The 25760-nt window shown below is 36.2% G+C and overlaps 1 protein-coding gene across 7 annotated transcripts in view; it reads right to left on the bottom strand.

The window, feature by feature from the left end:
- The window catches only part of Camta (Calmodulin-binding transcription activator), a 193649-nt gene that overhangs the window by 153816 nt on the left and 14073 nt on the right, over nt 1-25760 (bottom strand). For 4 of the 7 annotated variants that reach the window (XM_089729404.1, XM_089729405.1, XM_089729410.1 and 1 more), the window contains exon 1: nt 11608-11673. The gene's annotated coding sequence lies outside the window, so the exon portion shown is untranslated. Of the gene's footprint in view, nt 1-11607; nt 11700-25760 lie in introns of those variants that run through there. The other 3 variants (XM_089729407.1, XM_089729409.1, XM_089729408.1) reach the window with 1 other exon arrangement.

The following is a 25760-nucleotide window of genomic DNA, read 5'->3' as shown; positions in this document are numbered from 1 at the left end:
TGGATGAAATATAAAATGAAATTTAGCGCTGTTTAAGCAGTTTACTTAAAAGCTACGATAACTTCACAAGATTGTTCTTTTAATTAAAAAAACTTAGACACGTTTAGGATTTGACCTCGGAACGTCAGTTGCCCTTCAGAAAGGTAAATTATACGAAATACTCGAAATAAGAAAATGATTAAGTTAAGACGCCGCAAAACTGTTTCTCATTATTCTCTTTTTCAGAGTTTAACGACAAAAAGAAAATCTTACACAGATGAAATTAGTCGGTAAACCGACCGTAAGAATGTTGTTGTTTGAAACTTGTATATATGTAAGCTTTTCTTGAAAATGCCGTAAGCAAGATTCAGGCATCTGTCAAATATCTTGTGTTGTATGATGGCTACCCTGTCACATCTTGATTAGCGAGAACCCAAGAAAATTGATTTATTAATTCATTTATAATAACACTAGCTGTACTCGCCCGCTTCGCTGGGCATTTAAAATTAACATTATTATTTATTATCATTATTATTAGGGAGTCCAACACTCATATAAATATTAATTAGCCTATCCATTAAGTACATGTATTTTCTACATGGATACCAAGTTTCAAATCAATCGGATGCATGGCTCAGTAGTTATAACGGAGCATCCGTAAAAACCATAGTAGATTTATATATTAGTATAGACTAGTATAGATTCTAAATGTCAAAGTTTGTCTATTTTCTGTTCAATCGAACAAAAATAGCTTACCAGATTTGGATAATATTTGGCACAAATATAATCTGTAGCCTGGATTAACGCGTGAGATACTTTTCATAATTGTTAAGGACCATGACCTAGGTAATGCTAGGTATCTCTTCTGTAGTGACACAATAAACTTTGTATCCCGGAAGAACGTAAAGAAGTACGTCCTTTTTAAAAATTTGGACGTCATAACGTCTTATGAATCTATGAACACCGGCTGCACGCTCGAAAAAGTGTCACGTTCCGCCTGAGCCTAGGCGTGCAAGCGAGAGCGCGGAACAACCGATAGAGAGGCACGATCGGCCCGAATTTATCATAAAAGTTGTAATTTTCTGTTAACTCTTTCTTTCTATAATACAAAATAATGAGAATTCAGTGATAATAATTTAATTCAATTCATAAAATATGCAAATTTCCATCAATGTTTCTTTATGACGTCATCACGTAAAACTATCATCCGTAAACTGAGTTTACAGACAACCAATGTTTTTTTTTATTACTTAGACCGGGAAGCGAACTCACGGCCCCCCTGCTATTAAGTGTTTACCGAAGCCCATAGATATCAGTAACGTAAATGACGCCACCGACCTTGAAACTTGGAGAGCTCGATCTACTGGTTGTTTTTACCGATGGTAGGGCCTCTTGTGAGTCGGCACGGGTAGGTACCACCGCCCTGCCTATTTTTGCCGTGAAGCAGTAATACGTTTCGGTTTGAAGGGTGGGGCAGCTGTTGTAACTATACTGAGACCTTAAAACTGATTTCTCAATGGGTGGCGGCATTTACGTTGTAGATGTCTATAGACTCCGATAATCACTTAACACTAGGTGGGCCGTGAGCTCGGCCACACACATAAAAAATTAAAAAATTAAAATTAAATAAATTTCGGTTCTATAGACAACGGATGAATGCCCTTCAGATCGGAACGCATTACTATTTCACGGTGGAAACAGGCAGGGTTGTGGTACATATCCAGACGTACTCACATTGATTACAAATCTAACGTAATTAAGCTCGCGGACCACGATCGCTTTGATAATAATATATTTATTATCTAAATAAGAAGAAGTACTTTTCAAGAATTGTAATTTTACACCGCATCAGGAAACGTTTTCATAAAACCGTCGAATCAAAAGTCATCTTTGTCTAAATAATCTGACCTTCACTTATTAAGTCATAGCATTGAACAATAATTATGCTTATTTGCATGAACAACGATTGACCTTCCAATGCCCCATCATCGCATTCCGAGTTCCCCGGGCACCCCGAAAAAACACTTAATACTAAATGCACAAAAAAATCACTTTATATGTCAAATGAAAATGCGTCCCGAATTCGTCGGAGTCACGTTCGCTCAGAACCTACTCTATTCTTGGAGACGTAAAGTACGATTTTCATTGACGACCGCTGTCCTTTGACGGAAAGCTGTGTAGTATTGAGAGCATCGCGCCTAATGAGCCGTGAATGCGAAAAAGTCAAGGGAAGTGAACGAAAAAAGGTATCTCATTCAGCCTTGACTTCTTTCAATTTATGTGTCTCTTATGTTATGACGTCATTATGCCTTGAATTTAACTTTTTAGTTGAAAAGTTTAGGAAGTTCTTTTATCGAGATTTAATAATCAAGCGAATACACTTCATTAGAAGCGTCTGTTGGCAGATAAGGAAGACTATTCCATAAAATGTCCTGTGGTATTAACTTTATCGTGTGCATTCTAGTTACCTTGGTTAGCTATGATCTGTTTGTTTACCGCGAAAACAAACAATTAAAAGTTGCTCGCTGCGTGAAGAAGAGAAAAAAATACATTTTATCTAATTATTTTTTATAGCATTGCGTAACAAATAAACAATAAATGTATTTCATAAACAAAAGACTTGTGTTCTCTGGGGTATTATTTTTCTAGAGAGAAAAAAATGGAAACTGAATACGTAATGATGTTTTTCAAAGTTATTAATTATTTAAGGCTAACATAGCACTTTTAATTTTTTAAGGGAGCGAAGATTCGAGATATTGCGCTATTTCAGACGGGCTCTATTCAGATTAGTCATTTTTTGTTGCTGACGATCTGACGTCACATCTCAAGTTCCAACGAGCGAGTGTCATTGTTAATACCGCAGGGTTGTGGTATATAGAGACATGAGATACATAGTATGTAGAGATATAATGTAGAGTCTCGAAAACATTGGAATGACGGACCCAGTAAGGCACGAACTATTGCACCGTATCAAAAATAAGCTGGCTTACATCACCAGTTTATTATCGGTATTTTTGGATATAATAATTAACCATCTGGTTTTATTAGCCGGGTCGAAGCTCAACTAACCATATTTTACTTATTAATACCACTTGATTTGCAAATACCTTTATCCAATTAACAACTTGTAATGAAACAAAGCACACCCGTGTTCCATCAAAGACCCGGTCGTATTTCAAACACACTAACTAAAACCGGTCATGAATCTAAAGGGATTCCCGCCGACCGAACCCGCTGACACAAGATACGGCGTATCGCTGTTATTTTCGGAAAACCGGGCGTAGGGGACGATGACAACCGGGCATCAATCCGCTTCGAAACCGGTTAACGTGACTGCCTCCATTAATAGCGGGGCGAACGCGGCGTGAACCAAAATAAACTATAATAATGAATACACGGCATGCCATTCGTCAAATTCTTATTTTGGCACTCACCGAGGCTTTCGCAAGTCGGAAATGTAATTGAAAACGCTTATACAGTTTATCGACGTGTGGATTTTATTGAACACGGTGTTTCCCGAGCGCTATGACATGTCCTTCTTCAAACGAGGCTTGTGGAGAGTATTAAGCGGTAGGCAGCGGCTTGGCTCTGCCCCTGGCATTACTGAAGTCCGTGGGTGACGGTAACCACTCACCATCAGGTAGGCCATATGCTCGTCTGCCTACAAGGGCAAAATATAACTAGGAGTACGATATTTGTGACTCAGAAATCGTACCGATTTAAAAAAGATAAAACTAGTCAAAAATAGACTTTAAAATTATCGATACGCGAACCATTTTACACTAGCATGCTATTTTGTTTTGTAAATTTGCTGTGAACAGCCTTCACGGTATTATGTTAAGAGGTCACTGAACTCGATAGAAACACCACTCTAAGACACGAGACCTAAATCTTTACTTTATATAACAACTGCTATTCAAACTAGTGACTTCTTCGCGGCAGAACTAGATCAAGATGGCCATGGCCGAAATCGGTCGGATGAATCATCAGATCAAGATACATTATGCAGCTAATATCGTCAATCGTCAATCCGTTTTTTATTTATTTTTATTGCTTAGCTGTGTGGACGAGCTCACAGCCCACCTGATGTTAAGTGGTTACTGGAGCCCATAGACATCTACAACGTAAATGCGCCACACACCTTGAGATATAGTTCTAAGGTCTCAGTATAGTCACAACGGCTGCCCCACCCTTCAAACCGAAACGCATTACTGCTTCACGGCAGAAATAGGCGGGGCGGTGGTACCTACCCGTGCGGACTCACAAGAGGTCCTACCACCAGTAATTACGCAAATTATAATTTGCGGGTTTCATTTTTATTACACGATGTTATTCCTTCACCGTGGAAGTCAATCGTGAACATTTGTTGAGTACGTATTTCATTAGAAAAATTGGTACCCGCCTGCGGGATTCGAACACCGGTGCATCGCTTCAACACGAATGCACCGGACGTCTTATCCGTTAGGCCACGACGACCACACCACCGTTTGGTAAGAGATCGAACAAACATACAGACTCTCGTGTTTATACTGACGCTATAGTATGATATATTATGTGGAACGCTTATAGTACACAATGCATCGGTTTTTTTCCCTACTTATTCTTAGTTAAGCTTTATTATGCTTAGCTAATCGCGGACGGGTAGGTGAGCTCACGAACTCAACTTAAGAGAATATGCTAACATTAGCCCTAGCAATATATATGAAATATTAAAATATTTACTAAGTATATATTAAATATTTACTATATATATACATAATATATTCATATGTATATTTAATATACATCCATAACCCGGGAAAAGACATTTATATTTACCATACAAATATCTTCCCTTGGCGGGATTCGAACCCGCGACCCCCTTGTGTAGTGACCATGTCACTTACCACTACACCAGACGGCCGTTAAAGCGAGAGCAGTGCTTCGCAGAATATACAGCCGGGTCCAATCTGGCTCGGTATCTATAGGACCCTGTGAATAAGATTGTGACAAAGGGGATTGCCCACTCTCCATAGTGTGCTAGGCCCAAGATGGACATCAAATATTACTATAAAAATGTACTGATTCAAATTCTTAAATGTATTGGATATCTAAAAAATATATTGAAATTGACGCCACTATTATAAAAAATATAATAAAAATAAAAACTCGTTTTGAGGTTAATTTTCTATATAAATAAGTGTCGGATTGTGAGATACTTCAAGAACTTTTCTTTTCTTAATGTTTAAGATGTTCCTAATGTATTTTTATCCAATAGGGTATAAAAACACACTTAATTCTTTAAATATCTATATTTTCTTCATCTTCATACACAATTAGTATCATCTAAAAATAGCAAAGGAGAGCATATACACGGTTTTAAATCTCGGTCAGGGTAAAACCACAATTCACACAATGTTTTTTAGTCGTAGTATGAAACGTTATTGATAAAAGTAAAATAAATCGAAGAAAAATCAAAACACATCCATTTTGTACGCAAGCACAACACCACAAGCAGCAAGCGAAGTATCAGTCAGTCAGATTAAATTCAGTGTTGTCAGTATAAAGAAAAATAATTACATGAAATTCATATATCGATTATTTTTTTAAATAACCGATTTTATTTATATCTTAATTTTTTTTATATCTTAATCGATTGATTTATATCTTAATCTTTTTTTTACGAGTACACATTATTTTTTATGTTTTTGTTTTAGTTGTACATATTTAAATAACAATACTAGTAAAGTTTTTTTTATTGCTTAGATGGGTGGACGAGCTCACAGCCCACTTGATGTTAAGTGGTTACTGGAGCCCATAGACATCTACGAGGTAAATGCGCCACCCACCTTGAGATATAAGTTCTAAGGTCTCAAGTATAGTTACAAGTTAAAGTCCAATGGGTATGTCTTCGATGTTATTTTATGTGCATAAAATTCATTAAAATCGTTTGATTAATGATAATACTTAAAATGATTTATTTATATGTTTTATTTATATACTCAAAATATTTACTTTATACGTAAAAGGATTTGAAGCTGGCAATATTTTTCCCGCAAAAATAAAAATCCTTGTTTTTTCAATAGAGTTACTTTTTTTAAACTACTTATTGTAAACTATAGTGGCGCTTATTTGCAAGAAAGTAAATGCATATTTATTTATGACAAAATTAATGCAATAAGTATTTTTTCTATAATCTATTGTCCGCTTTGGGCCTAAAATGGGCCATCCCCTTTAGGTCTTGCGTTGCCGACCAAAAGAATCAATCTCAAGGTGGGTGGCGCATTTACGTTGTGGATGTCTATGGGCCCAGTAACCACTTGACACCAGGTGGCCTGTGAGCTCGTCCACCCATCTAAGCAATAAAAAAAAAAACAACTCACGCATATCGTTAACTCTCTCTCTCTCTCAATACATAATATAATAGGGTTGCTTTTGTACAATATTAAACAGCCACGGGTATCAGGAGAGAAGCGAGGTGTGTTTATTGTATCCCAAGACTAGTTCGAATGTCCTTTGTGCAATCTCTTAAGGGAATCCCTTTTCCCTGCGTTCAAATATTCACGTGTGAACTTCGTTAAGTCAATTAAATAAACATACTTGTGGATTCACAATAAAGAATACTCCAGAGATTCATCGTAGAGATTAAAATTGAGAATTGAGAAGGCAAACTATTTTTATAAGAAGACTAGCTAACCCGGCAGACTTCGCAGTACCTCAATCGATAAATAAAAGACCTAAGCTTTTGTATAAAATAAACATAAAACAAACAAAAGGAATCCGTCCGACGGGGGACACATCAAAGGAAAAACAAAATTGTTATTTTTATTTAATTCATTAATAATAAATAATTATATTTAATAATATAATTAATAGAATAATTTAATTCATATTTATCTACCTTTTAAACTTTCTCTGGACTTCCACAAATAATTTAAGACCAAAATTAGGCAAATCGGTCCAGTCGTTCTCGACTTTTAGCGAGACTAACGAACAGCAATTCATTTTTATATATATGTATGTATCTATAGATGTATAGATAAAAAAGAAGAAGAAGCAAGATAAAAAGCCAACTATACTTAGACTGAAACAATGAACTGCCAAGCATGAAGTATTTTCGGTTATCGAAAAAGAAAGTACACGCGTAAAACTCAAACCCACTGGAGCTATTTATAATTAATTAAATAATTCAATTAAATGAATATTCATCGGTTTTTTTTATTTGAAACTCATTTTTGACAAGATAGATACGGACGCAAATTTAAATAGCTCTAACGCTGGTTCGTTGTATAATTTAAAAACAAAAAAAAAACAATATCACATTTCACTGGTAGTCGATATAAATACTCCTTAATAAATAATGCTCAATTGAATATTAAGCGGTAGGCAGCGGCTTGGCGCTGCCCCTGGCATTGCTGAAGTCCATGGGCGACGATAACCACTCACCATCAGGTGGGCCGTATGATATATATATATATATATATATATATATATATACCGTCTGCCTACAAGGCCAATAAAAAAATAAAAAATAAAAAAAGACATTAAATTGATGAACACATACCGCATTAGATATGTACTATGTGTACACACAATTATCTCTCTTACATATCAACGTTCCTTACGCCGGCTTGAAGATATATTAGACGCGGTTATCAAAACACAACATTTCCTCATTCGCCATGAAAGGACGCTAGCTCAATAACTCGAGTATTAATTAAATGCTCCTCCATCTTGTGTTGTAAGATTATTTACTTTTGTAATACGTTTATTTGTCTAGCTTCGTCATTCCAAACATTCGACATCAACTTTTTGGATTTTGGATTTATTTACTAACTTACTAATACTACAGTACTACCCGCATGCGCCGTGCTGTAGTTTAACATTGTTATTGACACTGCTTTTGATTATATTTTCTAAGCTACTATGGAGAAAAAAAAACTAGCCTTGTGCTGTAACCATATGCGTATTTATCACTTTTAAATATTTGTAGTTAATTAGGATTCGTCAATATTTGTTGATAGAAATATGGAAATGTAATTTCACTTTCTCATGGTGTGTTCGAAAAATGATAAAAGAGAGAACACTCAATCGTAAGGTTTGTTGTAAAATAATTAAAATAAAATTTATCATGTTAAAATTAAATTTTCGGATTGTCAAATAGCAACACTGTTGGTGTGGAAAAATGGCTACTACTGTGGAAGTGTGGACAGAAAAAAGGTGGTTGTCTGAATAAACGGCAGAAAAAGCGGTGTATTCGGTAGTGAGAAATATTTAAAGATTGTAAAAGTGAAGTTACAAATAAAGCAATAAATACTGAATTAAGTGATTTTTTGCATTCTGTGTACTTATTTCCTGGCGAAGTCTATACAATGAAGTTTAATGTTGGACTCAAATAAACTTATCATAGGGCGTTTTGTGAGCTCGCTGAAGTAGGTACTAGTCCTGTCTGTTTCTAGTCATAAGCCTTTCAGACGACTCTCTTAAATTGGTTAGTCTCATCTAAGAAACAAGATGTATCCAAAAGCGTGTGTGTATATTTCTATCGAATACGTAAATTACCATTTCGTTTCATTTGCCGTTAGCAACCTGTAACATTATCATAACTTTGACACGCACACTCGTCCAGGGTCTAATTTACACCGCACGCATTTCATTAACATAACTAATCTAGACTTGAGCGGTACTATGAATTCTCGATTTGAAATAATGCTGTGAACCAAAGCGAAATAATTTTTGTAACGCACTTTTGGTTGGATAAGTTTAATAGGTATTCAAAAATTCGTTTACCTACCTTACAGGTTTGTTATCAGACTAGCGCGATTGAAACATATGGATTTTTAATGGTAAATAACTTAGATCCATTTCTACGTGAAAGTACAAAAATATAAATAAAATTTCATAGTATAACTTGTTACTATGTTCCAAGGCTTTATTAAAAATAATTTAGAAAAACCTAAAATATGTAAAGTACATACTGACTGACTGACTCACAAGTATATGGACTAAGCTATGCCTATATTAACAACCAGTGTACTGTAAAACTGGTACTGGGCCGTGCGGATTGTCGATAATCCCATTCTCTCGGATCGTTTGGAGCCTCTGGGTCTGCGGAGGGGCTTCGGTTCCCTCTGTATTTTATACCGTATGTTCCATGGGGAGTGCTCTGAGGAATTGTTCGAGATGATACCAGCATCTCGTTTTTACCATCGCACCGCCCGCCACCGGAGTAGAGTTCATCCATACTACCTGGAGCCACTGCGGTCATCCACAGTGCGTTTCCAGAGATCTTTTTTGCCACATACCATCCGGCTATGGAATGAGCACCCCTCCACGGTGTTTCCCGAGCGCTATGACATGTCCTTCTTCAAACGAGGCTTGTGGAGAGTATTAAGCGGTAGGCAGCGGCTTGTCTCTGCCACTGGCATTGCTGAAGTCCATGGGCGACGGTAACCACTCACCATCAGGTGGGCCGTATGCCAGTCTGCCTACAAAGGCAAAAAAAAAAACTTTGCATTCACGTCTCAAGGTGGCTGGCGGCATTTACGTTGTTGACGTTTATAGGCTCTGGTAACCACTTAACACCAGGTGGATCGTGAGCTCGTCCACTTATCTAAGCAATAAAAAAAGCTATGATGGAACAAAAGGAGTTTGACCAAAATATGAAGTTTGCTAATAACATGTGATGGATAAGTTTGCGTGTATACAAATTCCAAAAACGAACATTCCGGTCTTGGATCTACTGGACAATAACAACCGCTCGGCGGTTGATCCCCTTATCTTCTCCCCAAAGGGATTTCAAAATAAATGAACTATTAGAGTAACAACGCAGAAGCTGGTCATTTTGACGGTAGTCGCCAATTATGTTTGTTACAGATGTAGCCACGAGGTCTTAGAGGATCACGGAAAACTCTAGATAGGGACTGCGAGTGCTAAATGTTTATTAATATATGATTGTTCTCATCCAGCATCTGGGATCTTTTCTCTATTTCCCCCTCCAACTCTTACCGTAAAAACGGGAACCCAAATCAAACAAACTACCAAACCCAAGAATACTGTTAGTTCGTTGTGTGTGAAATGGAAGTCTAGAAATATTTTTTAAAGAAAACAATAGTTAATTATCGCAATGTCTTAATATCGAAGTATTCGAAACAACAATAATATATCTATCTATAAGTATATAAAATGAATTGCGGTTCGTTAGTCTCGCTAAAACTCAAGAACGGCTGGACCGATTTGGCTAATTTTGGTCTTGAATTATTTGTGGAAGTCCAGAGAAAGTTTAAAGGGTAAATAAATATGAAAATGCTCGGAATGAAATAAAAATGACAATTTTCTTTTTCCTTTGATGTGTCCGCCGTCGGACGGGTTCCTTTTGTTTGTTTTAAGTTTATTTTATACAAAAGTTCAGGTCTTTTACTTGTCGATTGAGGCACTACGAAGTTTGCCGGGTCAGCTAGTTGACAATAAAAATAGTTTGTAATATTTTTTCGACTCAATATTCACTGGCAAAAACAAACAAAAAACTCAACTTAGGCCAACGTCAATTTTCTGAGTGCTTTTACCGTTATCAACAAGCCAAATACTTAACACCGGGCTGAAAACCCAATTGATTACCAATCTAGAGTGAATATTGTGAATACCTAGATTATATTATAATCTTTTTTCAACAAACAAAAGAAAACTTAATGTAGGCCAATCGAGTCGGAAACTTATAGTAGTGGCTCGTATCTAATCCACGCCAGGTGAAGCAGGCTAAAACATTGTGAGACCGTGATATGAGACACGTGTGCGAATGTTTGCATAATACATGAATTAGCCAGCGATTTATGCGAGCCAGTACCGCCGCCATAACCCGCCCGGCTATAAGATGGCCTAGCTTAGACATCAAGGGTATTTGTTAACTCGTCGTTATGAATTTCACCGGTTTTAATTTTATCCGGGATTCGACGGTTTAATAAAGGCGGACCGGATACTTTGACGTAAGCTTTCACCGTTTAATATAAATACATATATACGTATATTTAAGCAACGTATTTGTGGTTATTGAAAATAATAGGAAAATTGGGGTTTACGTGTTAGTACTAATTGAAACTCTCTCTCTCTCTTTGTCTCCTTATCCCACTCGGTGGGGTCGGCACAGCTAATTTTTCTCTTCCACTCTCTTCTATCAGCCGTCATCTCGACACTCCACCCCCCCTCTCTCTCTCTGTCTCTCTCTCATATCGTCACTCACACACTCTATCCATTTCTTCTTGGCTCGACCTCTTCCCCCTTTACCTTGCACTACCATTTGTATACATCTCCTAGTCACATGCGTCTCCTTTCTAGGCATTACATGTCCATACCACGCTAAGCGCCTGTGTTACTGCTAATTTAAATATTAATACATTTCTGATACTCAAAAGACATACTAATTTTAAACTTAAGGCCACAAATCTAGAATGCTTAATTTTTTTAAAGTCCAAATAGAAAAAAAAAAACTTCGATTTTATTTCAAATCTTAAACTACATACCAGTTCCACATCTAAACGTGTTAATGCAAACAACAGTAACGATATCAATACTGTAATATTGCGTGAAATCAAATTAGGCATTTCTTCAATTGTCGCCAGTGGAAGCTGAAATGATAATTGTTATTTGACTAACCTCATTCGTGTTCCATCGGTGTCGTTGGGCCGCGAAGTGCTCGGCGCGCGGTAGACTTTCAAGATTCTCCGGGAGTTTAATTGGTTCCCCATCTGCAAAGAATACAAAAACTCAGTAGGGATATTAAACGAATTTCGGAACGAAGCTCCTTATGAAACGATGCGGAGGGGTACCCTAACTGGGAAAAAACGTCCGTAACGTAAGATTTTTATTAGTAACTAGCTGACCCGACAGACTTCGTAGTGCCTCAAACGATAAATAAAAGACCTAAACTTTTGTATAAAATAAACTTAAAACAAACAAAAGGAATCATCATCAAAAGAAAAACAAAATTGATATTTTTATTTAATTCCGAGCATTTTCATATTTATCTGCCTTTTAAACCTTCTCTGGACTTCCACAAATAATTCAAAACTAAAATTAGCCAAATCGGTCCAGCCGTTCTCGAGTTTTAGCGAGACTAACGGACAGCAATTCATTTTTATATATATAGATATAGATAGAATATAGATTAGACTATCTGTTACTCCGAGCACTATATCACTTGTGTAATGAGGATTAGCAGCAAACGCAAGAAAAAACCGAACTATTATATTCAGGTTAAAGTTAAAAGCTAATTTCTTTTGAATCCGGCAACAATTGATTGGATTCTTGATATTATTCAATTGCCATAAGCCGTAGACATAATTAAAAGAACTTTAGCGGTTTTATCTCGTGTTTACTACCGCCTACTACTGTTTACTATTGCTTAGGTGAACGAGCTCATAGCCCACCTGGTGTTAAATAGTCACCGTAGTCCATAGACATCAACGCAAATACCGCCACCCACCTTGAGAAGTAAGTTCTGAGTGTGCGTGTCCGTTTTTATATTACAACCATTGCACCACCATTGAACAAGCTTGATGAAGAAGTCAGTTTTTAAATCGCACTGTAAGGGTAGTTGTCGAATAACCAAATAGAATGGGCGCAGTGCTCTATGAGGTCATTGCCATTAAGGACGAGTGTATGAATTTTATTTTATTTAATTGCATGCATAATATTGTATAACGACAAACAATAAGTTGTCGCGGCCTAAAGGATAAGACGTCCGGTGCATTCGTATCTGGCGATGCACCGATGTTCGAATCCCGCAGGCGGGTACCAATTTTTCTAATGAAATACGTACTCAACAAGTATTCACGATTGACTTTCACGGTGAAGGAATAACATCGTCTAATAAAAATCAAATACGTAAAATTATAATTTGCGTAATTACTGGTGGTAGGACCTCTTGTGAGTCCACACGGGTACCAACACCCCGCCTATTTCTGCCGTGAAGCAGTAATGCGTTTCGGTTTGAAGCATGGGGCAGCTGTGGTAGCTATACTGACACCTTAGAACTTATATCTCAAGGTGAGTGGCGGCATGGTGGGGCTCGATGGGGTTGAGTCGGTAGTCGGTTTTGCGGGGTAGCTCTTGCGTGGCTGACGCCGTGCATCGTCTCGCGCGCCTTTCTCAAGGCGTAGTCTCCCGGCAGGAATTGAAAGAAGAGGAGGACCCCGGTCTTCCTCTTCTTTTCTGGAGGCGCCGGAGTCCGACATAACCCGGTCTGTTACCCCCCTCGACCGGGTATCCGTAAATGGATTCCCTCAGCGTAAAAAAAAAATATAGATGTATATGGGCTCCAGTAACCACTTAAAACCAAGTGGGCTGTGAGCTCGTCCAACCATCTAAGCAATAAAAATAAAATAATAATAATTAAGAATCTTAACCGAGTGCAGTAACAGGAATGTACATGTATAAAACTTAAATCGCTAACAAAACAATAAATTGAGTAAACGAAGTGAAAACTGTCCAGTTTTGGCAGCATTCGTCAAGAGCTGGAACGCGGGCTTCTGGCCGACAAACATGCAAGCTTAAATCAACCCTAACAACAACCGATAAGGTACAAACGAAAAGCAACAATAAATTCTGACCGAAAGCAATGAACTAACTTGTTGAAATTCCGTCGTCGTGCGCTTAACAATTGCGAAATTTTATATCTATCCGTCGTAGTTTTACGTGACCCTTATGCGTTTGCAATAGGGTCGGGTTTCGTTTGTCCGCTTTTTAAGTGGGGGAAGAAAATAGGGGGAAATTCGCAAGGCAAGCTTTTCGGGAAGCGCCCGCTAATTTCGGCCCCAAAGCGGTTAACGGATAACGCTAGACTATTTTAGATTTTTAGTCTAGAGTTAAAGGAAGTTTTACGTGGAAGATAAAAAATTTATTCTCTGTCTACATTAAGGAAATGGACGAGGTAAATAATGACTGGTTTAATTAACCTACTTCAAGTGAAAGGTGGTTTTCGATTCGGGACGATTTTTTCTGAGCACCATTTCCTATAATTTTTCTACTAAAAAAATATAATCTTATCGTATATACATAATTAAATTAAATTTATATAGTACATTCAGGTAGTCATATTCACGGAATAGATAATTAAGTATCTATTCTATGATCATATCTCTGGGCTCGGAAGACCACTTTATACTAAACTGCGCGTAGCCTGGTTAATTTATTTATTTTTATTTATTTATTTATTTGAGAAACAAACAGTACAATACAAACATATAATATTTTAAAAAAATATAGCTAAAACAATAACCAAATATGTTTCCACAATCAAAATCACATATAAGTAGAAAGTGAACAAGAGAGAGTGAGAGAGAGAGAGAGAGAGAGAGAGAGAGAGTATTCTTTATTGTACACCAAAAAAACAAATAAACAGTGCGATACACTAAAAACAAAAAAAGTACAATTGGCGGTCTTATCGCTAAGAGCGATCTCTTCCAGCCAACCATCAGGTGGACAAGAATCATTTGGAAACGAACTACGCGCGGTGTACCATTCCAGTGAAATACATATACATATATGTACACATACATATACACAGAACAAGAAGAGAAATTTAGAAATTTAAATTACAAAAAAACAAAAGCAACACAATACGCACATATTATTTTATACATTAACTTACACTATAAAACTATAATACTTATCGGGCTAAATCAACTTATAAATATTTTAAAATAGCTTTTCTATATGCTACAAGTGACAAGCAAAACATGTCAGCATTAGAGAACTTAGCATCATACAACCTACAAGATCTACGGACAAAAGAGTTAGAAGTATATTTGGTTCGAGCCGTGTACATGTGAAAGGTCTGTTTAGAACGCGCGGAAATACGACTACATTTAAATGAAATTTTGGAAAGAAGATAGCTCGAATCAATCTCGTTATTTATTATTTTATATAAAAACATTTGATCCCTCAGTAGCCTACGATCGACCAGAGAGATAAATTCTGTCGGTTCTGGAGAGTTAAAGCGAAATCAAAGTAGATGGTCTTTTAAAATCTTTACCAACTCTAAGTATGAACCCTAACACTCGAAAAGCCTTATTTACTATTTCATTAACATGAACATCAAAAATCAAACTGGAATCCAAATAAATACCTAAATCACGAACAACTGTGGTGCGTACCACAGTTTGACCATTAATAGAATAGTCATACAAGATATTCGATCCTCCACGTGAGAATGTTATAATAGTACACTTGTTAGTATTCATTGTGAGTAAGTTATTTTGACAGTAAACAAATAATTTGTTCAAATCGTCCTGTAATTCCAAACAGTCATTTAAGGACTTTATAACTTTATATACTTTTTTGTCATCGGCGTACATAATAAATTTGGATTTCTTGAAAACATTTGAAACGTCATTGACATATATATTAAATAACATAGGACCGAGATGAGAGCCCTGAGGAACTCCCGAGGGAACAGGTGCAAATGAAGAACAAAAACCATTGAAAGTCACAGCCTGACTGCGATCTCTAACATAAGACTCAAGCCATCGCAGCAAATCACCGTGGACCCCAAGTCCATGCAATTTCTCAATCAAAATGTCAAAATTTATTCGATCGAACGCTTTGGAATAATCTGTGTACACCACATCAACCTGATGACCATCCTCCATGGCGTTCAATACATAATCCAAAAACTAACAGAGGTTTGTCTCAGTAGATCTATGGCTTATAAAACCATGTTGTTGCTCTATAATATGAGGCCTAATCAATGGAAATAAAAAATCATAAACTATACGTTCAAACATCTTAGGGATAGCACACATTTTAGAAATTGGTCTGTAGTTAGCTATGTTATGTTTATCACCGCTCTTAAAGACTGGCACCACGAACGACCGCTTCCAAATACGGGCCATAACACCAGTTGATAATGAGAGATTAAAAAGAAGATGCAAAGGGTAACACAGCTGAGCGTAACATTGTCGCAAAAAAACAGGCGGAATACCATCCGGACCAGCACCCTTGGAAATATCAAGATTTTTCAAATATTGTTTGACTTTACCCACCGAAATAAAAAATGAAGAAATATCTACACAGTTAAGGTCGTAAGAGGCAGGGGTATAACTTAAAGATGATGCTGACTGTGTATTGTTAGTTAAAAAGGCAGAACCAAAATGAACATTAAATAAATTACATATTTCGGAACCATCAGATGAGCACCTATCATTTAAGAACAATTCGTTAGGAAAATCCCCAGCAATCCTCTTGGATTTAACAAATCTCCAAAATTGCTTACTACACTTCAAGATATCATCCTCACATTTTGTTATGTGTGCATTGTAACAGCAAATTTTTAAGGCTTTTTGTCTTTCACGAAGAACAGAAAAACTTGAATAGTCGGCCAATCGACCATAACATTTCCATTTCCTATGAAATTTTCTTTTTTCTCTATACTCACAATACACTAAATATAAATATCCACTACATAAATACACTAGTCTTTTGGAAATATATACTTCTAGGGTTACAAAATTGTTTGTGAAAAGATCAAAACAAGGCGAACCCGAAACTCGCCACCCCACTTAGAAAAATAACAGTAATTCATGTTAATTTAGTACAAAATAAATAACATTTAATTCAAGATGAACTAATTAGTTTAATACCTAATAAGTATACCAAAGATGAACTAATTAGGTATTAAACTCAAGTATGAATTTTGTATTCTTGTTTCGATAATACATTAGGAACGTGAATAAAACAGAAGATATTTGACAGATGTCTGATTCGCGCTAAAGACATTTACGCGATCAGTGTATAGATACATAATGTAAATAAGTTCGTACAAATAACATTTGGACGGTCGCCGCGTCGATTGGATGAGCAATTTCACCCGCTCAGTGGAAAATCCTCCCTTGACGTTTATCAATCAATAACGATTGATAATTTGATATAATTCATGTTTTTAAAATCAAAAGTTTTGATATTACGTGAAACGCTAGTCGATTTTTTCTTACCTATGCTGATAGATAGCCTTGAGAGGCTATTTCAGCTTCGCCCTAACATGTGGGTGAGCTCACGGGGCTCAAAGCGGAGTTTTGCTAACACTGGCCCTAGCAAGAGCAGTGCTTCGCAGAATCACTACAGAGTAAAAGCTTTCAAAAATAAATAAATAGTAAATATTTACTAACAATCACGCCACGTTAACTGGTCCCGTGCTAAGTTCGTAAAGAACTTGTGTTACAGGTACCAGATAACGGAAATAAATATAAGATTTTTATTATACACATACATATATTTAGTATATATCCATAACTCTGGTAAAAACATTTTTATATTTATCATACAAATATCTTCCCTTAGCGGGATTCGAACCCGCGGCTCCCTTGTGTAGTGACCATGTCACTTACCACTACACCAGACGGCCGTTATATAAATAAAATGATTAACTAATTACTAGAGTACAGGTCCGTTAAAATTGCATAATTCAATAACTGTTTAAATTTAATTTGATACAAGTAAATATAGAATAGTAACACCTTATGTGTGTGTGTGTCGTGTTTGACCCACTTTACGTTGAGACTGAATAAATTATGCAACGTGAGGCCCCTGACTCGGCTATGTACATATATAATAAATAGCATCTTTGAAGATATAGTGACGGTATTAAAATGAGGATCTTTATAGATAGTGCTAGAATGTTCCGGAAATAGAAACTACCAAAAATGGAATATAAAATGCAACAATCTTGTTTTCTAAACGAATGATAAAATAGTTATGGTCTGCTATGCTTATAGTTTGAATCAACTAGTAATGGATTGTGAAGGTAGACGCCAAACTGAGTCCTGTAAGCTCATCTACACTCTCGGTGAACCTACCATAAGTCTGGATAAATAGGCAAAGAAAAACAAGAAGATAGATAGCAGTCACACCTTGCGCTCCCTCAAGACCACACACTGCTATTAATATTTATTATCTTACATTGCGTGGTTGAAAAAATATTATTAAATTAAATATTAACAGATGCATATTGTCTGTGTTTACAAATAGTGAGTGAGCAGTTTTCCTTTTCGAGAATGGATCCACTGAGACTCAGTGCAGAAGCAGACCGGGAGCTGGTAATCACAAGGCTCCCTAATACCAATAATTACGCAAAATAGAGTAATATTTGCCCGTCCGGGCGTAGCTGAAATAGCCTCCTAGGCTACCAGAGAATAGGTAGAAACAAAAAGTAATTTTTGAGTTTGATATTTATTACACGAAGCTATGCCTACACCCTCGAAGTCATTCGTGAATATTATTATTTACGTATTTCATTAAAGCAATTAGTATAGTACCGGCACACTCGCATTGCTCAATACAAATACAGCACTCTTATTATCCTTTAGGCCACGACGACTTACAATATAAAAAATATAACAAAGTATAAAAATAAAACAAAAAAAACACGCTTAAAGAGCAAACCAACAATTCATTTCATCTTTTTATCCTATATGGATACTAGTCAGAATATTAGGCGAAGTTATAAAATCAGTGTCATCTGGAATAGTGGAAAGGGGAATGCCCACTCTCCATAGTGTGCTAGGCCCAAGGTGGACATCAAATATTACTTAAAAAATGGACTGATTCAAATTCTTAAATGTATTAGATATATAAAAAATATATTGAAATTGACGCCACTATTATAAAAAATATAATAAAAATAAAAACTCGTTTTGAGGTTAATTTTCTGTATAAATAAGTGTCGGATTGTGAGATACTTCAAGAACTTTTTCTTTTCTTAATGTTTAAGATGTTCCTAATGTATTTTTATCCAATAGGGTATAAAAAACACACTTAATTCTTTAAATATCTATATTTTCTTCATCTTCATACACAATTAGTATCATCTAAAAATAGCAAAGGAGAGCATATACACGGTTTTAAATCTCGGTCAGGGTAAAACCACAATTCACACAATGTTTTTAGTCGTAGTATGAAACGTTATTGATAAAAGTAAAATAAATCGAAGAAAAATCAAAACACATCCATTTTGTACGGAAGCACAACACCACAAGCAGCAAGCAATGTGTCAGTCAGTCAGATTAAATTCAGTGTTGTCAGTATAAAGAAAAATAATTACATGAAATTCATATATCGATTATTTTTTTAAATAACCGATAATTGACTTATATCTTAATCTTTTTTTTACGAGTACACATTATTTTTTATGTTTTTGTTTTAGTTGTACATATTTAAATAACAATACTAGTAAAGTTTTTTTTGTTGCTTAGATGGGTGGACGAGCTCACAGCCACCCTGGTGTTGCTAAGTGGTTACTCGAGCCCACATACATCTACAACGTAAATGCGCCACCCACCTTGAGATATAAGTTCTAAGGTCTCAGGTATAGTTACAAGTTAAAGTCCAATGGGTATGTCTTCGATGTTCGATTGATTAATGATAATACTTAAAATGATTTATTTATATGTTTTATTTATATACTCAAAATATTTACTTCATACGTAAAAGGTTTTGAAGCTGGCAATATTTTTCCCGCAAAAATAAAAATCCTTGTTTTTTCAATAGAGTTACTTTTATTTAAACTACTTATTGTAAACTGTAGTGGCGCTTATTTGCAAGAAAGTAAATGCATATTTATTTATGACAAAATTAATGCACTAAGTATTTTTTCTATAATCTATTGTCCGCTTTGGGTCTAAAATGGGCATTCCCCTTTTCGAGCTAAGCCACTGAAGTACTATACCTAGTCAGGTCATAAATTCTGTCACATGTTTAATGTAAAATAATTGAAACAAGTTTATTCATTATGTAACCATTCATATACCAGAATGAACTTAACAAAACATAGATTCTTATGACACTAAAGTTTATTCAAAATGACCTCCGTGATTTTGAATACAGGCCTTCAATCTGCGCGGCCAGTCGTCTATCGCAGCACGAACGAGGTCCATGTCAATATCGGCGGCTGCCTTAATCAAGGATGTCTTGAGTGACTCCAAATTGGGATGAGGCTTTGAGCACGCCTTTTCCTCCAAGTGTTGCCATATCTTGTAATCTAACGGATTCTAATCTGGACTGGAGGAGGGCCAGTCTTCGTGCCGGATGAAGTCCATTTCACGCGCCGCCAGCCAGTCTTGTGTGCTCTTCGCTCTATGAGCTGGCGCCGAATCTTGTTGGAATACCCAGTGCCTGTTATTGAACATGGTATGAGAAACAGATTCCACAAGGTTCGTCAGGACTTAAGAGTCTTCATTGTATCGTTTGATGGTACGATAAACGAATCTTTTGGTTATATTCAAATTTTTCAGTATGTTAAAAATTTGAATTGGCGCGTAACCGCAACGATGCAACGCAATAACTGCAACACGGTCTTCTTTAAGCGTCCACTCCATATTTAAAAATGAGTAAAATTCTAAAAGTATACATTTTTATTTTCATAAACAATTCGAAATTCGAATTCAATAATCTTTTTTGTGGCCAGCATTGTAAAAGAAAAGTTTTTACTGTGTGACAATACTTATGACCTGACTAGTTATAGGTCTATGAGCTAAGCGGACGTCTTAAAGTGAATGAAAATGACGTTCAAAGATTCCGATACATACAGATAAAATAAAAAAAACACGTCGAAATCAGCATAATTCAGTCATGCTTAAAATTGAAACTCAATACAAATATTTTAGTTAGCAACTGTTAACTTATCTTATGAGACAGTAGACAAAACCGTGAATCTGATATAATAAAGGTCATATTGCCATAACAAAACGCTGCTAATAATCACAGTGACTCAGCCAAAACATAATATAAAGATGATGTAAATCTATAAATCAACTATTATTAGTTCGAGAAATATTATAAAAATACGGATGTGGCTATCTTTCGGTGTAAGTAAAATCTATTATATGTATGTATAAATGTATGTATCTATGTATATGTATTTGTGATTTTGTATATATATATATATACTTTTTTTTTGTATGTATTCGTAACTTAATATAAATTTCATTGCACCTACCACTATTTACTCTGCACTACCTTTGGTTGACTGGTAGAGAATGCCTTAGGCATTAAGTCCGCCAGTGTAAATTTTACATGAAATGTAAATAAATAAATAAATAAAAACATCGGTAGTTGGATGTAAATTTTGCAAAACCGAATGTATAATAAATATTATATAGTACTGCTACTCTGTAAGTATGCAATTTCGAATCATGAAACGAATTAGTCAAATTAAAGCCTGTCCCTGCTTTGGTCATACGACCCGCCAGTGATTATAGTATGTCCGCTATTCGCTAGGAGCATTAGGTGGTTACCACTGAAGTACTTTAATGGTTACTGACATCCGATCCGTCGCGTTCTCGTTAAACTCATATTCGACGAGTTACAACCTAGCTCATAGACACAACGCACTGTGTTTTTTTTTATTGCTTAAATGGGTGGACAAGCTCACGGCCCACGGTATAGAGTAGTTACCGAAGCCCATAGACATCTACAACGTAAATTCCGCCACCCACATTGAGAGATGAGTTCTAAGGTTACCCTTACCCAAACTTACCTACAAACCGAAGCACATTACTACTTCACGGCAGAAATAGGCAGGACGGTGGTACCTACCCGTGCGGACTGATAAGACGTCCTACCACTAGTTTCTCGCCTAATATTCCCAGTAGGTCGCGATTCTGATCCGGTGGTTGATTCAGCGAAGCACTGCTCTTCTTAGGGCCAGTGTTAGCAAATTCTCTAATCTACCAATCTACTAATCCGAGAGTAGCTACAATAGGCAGAGAAGAAAAGGTGACTAAATCCAGTCACCTTTAGCTACTGGCACAACGCTACCTTAACTCATTCCAAACTCATCTTATCCTTGCCCTATTTTTTGCTTAGATAAGTGAACGTACTAATTTAGTGTTAAATGGTAACAACTAAACATATACATTCGAAGTCTCATCTTCTTTGCCAATCTACTTCAATAAAACATACGTATACAATCACAGTGACAATCATAGTTGTCAAAAATCGTATCTCTCGTCGACGTTACTATACCGCGTTCCAGCGAAGTCTGCAAATTTTTATGTCAGGTTTTATCGCATACACAACGCTCTGCCAAATTTACTTTGACATACATTTTTAAGGCAAGGTAAATTTCGAGTGCCTTGATCAAGATAAATACGATGCTTTTACTGATTTTGTTTTCCTTTCATGTATTTTGAATACACGAGATTTTTTTTGTTTTTTTTTTTTCATAATCTGTCAACCCTAATCCAAATTACTTTTAACGTGAAATTGAATACTTTTATCTTCGTAAGAAGCTTTGCAGCCTTATTTCTTTCTTTACAAAATGCTTTAAAATATTCGAAACTTAGGAAATATTCAATAAAATGAGACATTTAACCGTCAAAGTAATCGTCATTATATCTACGACTCGCCAAAATCCAAGACAATACGATCATTTTCTAATAGCAAAAACAACAATGTGTTCGTCAGCTTGGTTGGGAAGACACGAACTACCTGAATGCTTGCAAAGGCCTAACAGCTTTCCCGCTTGTTAGAACGGAACCCATTATTACTTTGTAACAGAATTAGACAGAGCGGTGTCACCAACCCAGCAGGATCACCACACTCTACCGCAGGCAAATGTCTGCTAATTCTAACATATATTTACTTTATCGTTATTATTTAAGTAAGCACCATTAGTGAATAAATAGTTTCATAAATAAGTACCCATTTGAAGATTTCTATTCCAGTTAGCCTGCCTGCCAATATCCATGACGGTTGACACAATTTTCAATTAAGCCAATTTGCTGTTCGGAACAAATAAAAAACGTGTATGGATCTTTCAATTTCACATTTATTTTACAGACAATTATACTAAATAACATTATTAATAGTGCATTTTATAATTATTGATTTCATTAAGCTTTAAACATTATCCAAGTTTATTCACATAATATGTACAACACAAGTAAAAGTGCCCTAAATATTTGTTACGATTTCAATTCTGTTATCATAAAAAAGTACTTACTTCTTTTATAAATGCATTTTACACGCTTTGAAATTAACTTAAAACACTCACGTACTTTCATTACCCTTTATAGTCATCTGATTCAGAGCCAAGGACATTTTTAAGTCATTAATTGACCAAGGAGGTAGTTTAAAATCGATTACAATAATTCACTCGAACATCTAAGTATTAATAAGTGAAGCAGACTTTGTACCGCTTTTTACGAAAATCGCGCGAACAGAGGAAGGAGGACGGCAGGGTGGTGGTACTACCCGTGCGGACTCACAAAAGGTCCCACCACCACCACCAGTAAAGTATATTATATTTACCCATCACCTACCACTAACCAAACCAAACCAGTTATTGCCTTTCGTTAATCACAATTAACCTGCGTCTTAATGTTCAAATGCAATTAATATATCTGTGTACACAAACGTTGAAGCCAACAGCAGATTAGCATTGCGTTGAGCCAGAAGTAGATCAGTGTGCTTAGTGCGAGTTTTTTAACGTTCTCGATAGCGTAAAAGTTAGCCCAATTTTGTATGCAGTTGGAACAGCGCCCCTAGCGGCAAACGTAGGCACACGATCCCATTCTATACAAATATGAGCTAACTTTTACGCTGTCGAGAACGTTAAAAAACTCGCACTAAGCACAAGTTATTCATCGAATTACCACTGAAATTAAAATGGTTACCGTCCAAAGCGTATTTCAGGCATAAATTGCCAGTGGAAATCTTGAAATATGAGGTCAAAGTCTTCACTGCACAATAGCCGGCGGACCGCTGTTTGAGACAGCAATTCTATGACCCAACCTCGTACATTGTGATTGTCTCACACAGGTCTGTGCGCTATTTAACAAAGAAACGAATATGCTGCTTTGACCTTGAATTCGTAAACTTATGAGTATACTAGCTACTACCCGTCCGTTTCACTGGACATTTAAAAATTAACATTATTATTTCTCACCCCCACAAAGATTCTCATCATTAACGCCCCCGCAACTGGTGTAGGGAGTCCAACACTCATAATAACCATCCATAAATCATCCATAAAAACCACTGTAGATTTTTAAATTAGTATAGAGTATAGATTGTCTTGACTATCCGGCGGTTTCATTGGAATTTTTGAATTTGAGTCTATGGTGCAGTAATAATTGGCTTTGATTGCTGGGACAGGAGTCGTGGCTTCGATTCCCAGATCGGGCAAATAATCGTGTGATAAACGGGTTTGTTTGCTCTCGTTGTCTGGGTGTTTAATTTCTATAGGGAGATGTGTAATGCAATTTCGTTTGAGCGTCATTTCTGCAACTTTACAAGAGAGCCATTTAATCTTTGAAATTTGTTAAAAGATTATGACATGAAAATTTCTTCAGCTGTTTGAATGGAGTAAACATAATTGGAGTTCAATTAAAAAATCGGTTGTCTGTAAAGTCGGTTTACTGATGATAGTTGATTGAACGTGGCTGTATAGCAGCTGTCCACGCGGATGCATCGCTCACTCAAGTAGGAGAGAGACAGATGTCGAACGCTGCCGAACGCGGAGGCCGATTGTGTCTCTTTGTCGCTCGTCGCGCGCTCTCGCTTGCACTTCAAGCCTTAAATGGAACGCCTCAGAGCGAGGTAACGCCGCATGAGTCATGTTTTTTCGTGCATGCAACCGGCTCCATCGAAGACGTTGTCACGTCAAAACATCGAATTGTTGATGCTAATAACGAATAAAGCGGACCTTTAATGACAAAGATAAATGTCATCGCTTAAACGAAATAGCCTTCAACCCTCGATATGTGTGTAGATTCAAACGTTAATAAATACGTATGTCAGTCTCCGGATCCGATAATACAGGAGTCCAAGTTTGGGTCCAGATGAAAGTGTATGATTTATTGCCGGGGTTTTTTTTAAATTACCATGAGAAAAAAATTATGGACGTATTATTAGAATTTAATTGTAATGGGAGAAAAATATCACGATCACTCGTACCTAGTATCTATTTTATTGTATTATCTGTACCGCGTCATTGATTTTTGATATCATGTATCTTTAAAACGCGATGTCCGTAGTTCGTACGTTCTAGATAACCTACTTTTTTTTAATCAATACTGTATTCATTTCTTTTTATGATATGCATAACTCATTTGAGGATTAATATGCACATCAAATTTTGTCAAAGATCGTAAAAAAACCCGTAAAGCAAAGCCGTAAGCAAATAGTTATTTGTCAACGTAGTTAAATTAAAAAAAATTTTTTTATCATTGAGTTGTCTTTTCCAAGATATGATTCATAATTTATTTCAGCTGACGACAACACTTACGATTATACAATTACAAGCAAAAACAAAATTAATTATCTAATAATATTATGCATATTCACAAAGGTATTTTTTTCTTAATGTCACATTAAATAACAGAAATAATTTACTAACTTATAATTAATATTACCACTCTTGATCTCATATCAAGTTTAGAAGTTTGATCATAGTCTTACTTTCTGTAAGACGTTTGACTTGCAATCGTAAAGCTCTAGCCCGCTTGAAATGCTATAAACTTAAGATACTTAGGCAAGCTTCCGAACGCACACGCATTAAAACCCGTAAATCGTTCATCTTCTTCCAACGTTTAAGTTAGAAAGAGATACAGGACCAGATCGAGACGACACTGATACGATGTGGCCCAGATCAACTGGCGCGTCTAACTCTAGTGAGGGTTTATAAAATCGGGTAAACGTCAAATAGATGTCAGACATAAAGGAGATTAGAAGCAAAGGAGTCTATAGTAGAATTATTTTGTCCGTGCAGTTTGGGTCATTAAACATAGGCCGGCTAGGGCGATGAGTAAGTT

The sequence above is a fragment of the Bombyx mandarina genome, chromosome 08, assembly GCF_030267445.1.
Source record: "Bombyx mandarina strain Sakado chromosome 08, ASM3026744v2".
In the NCBI taxonomy this organism is placed as follows: domain Eukaryota; kingdom Metazoa; phylum Arthropoda; class Insecta; order Lepidoptera; family Bombycidae; genus Bombyx; species Bombyx mandarina.
Note: the sequence above shows the minus strand (reverse complement) of the source record. Positions and strands in the feature narration are given on the sequence as shown.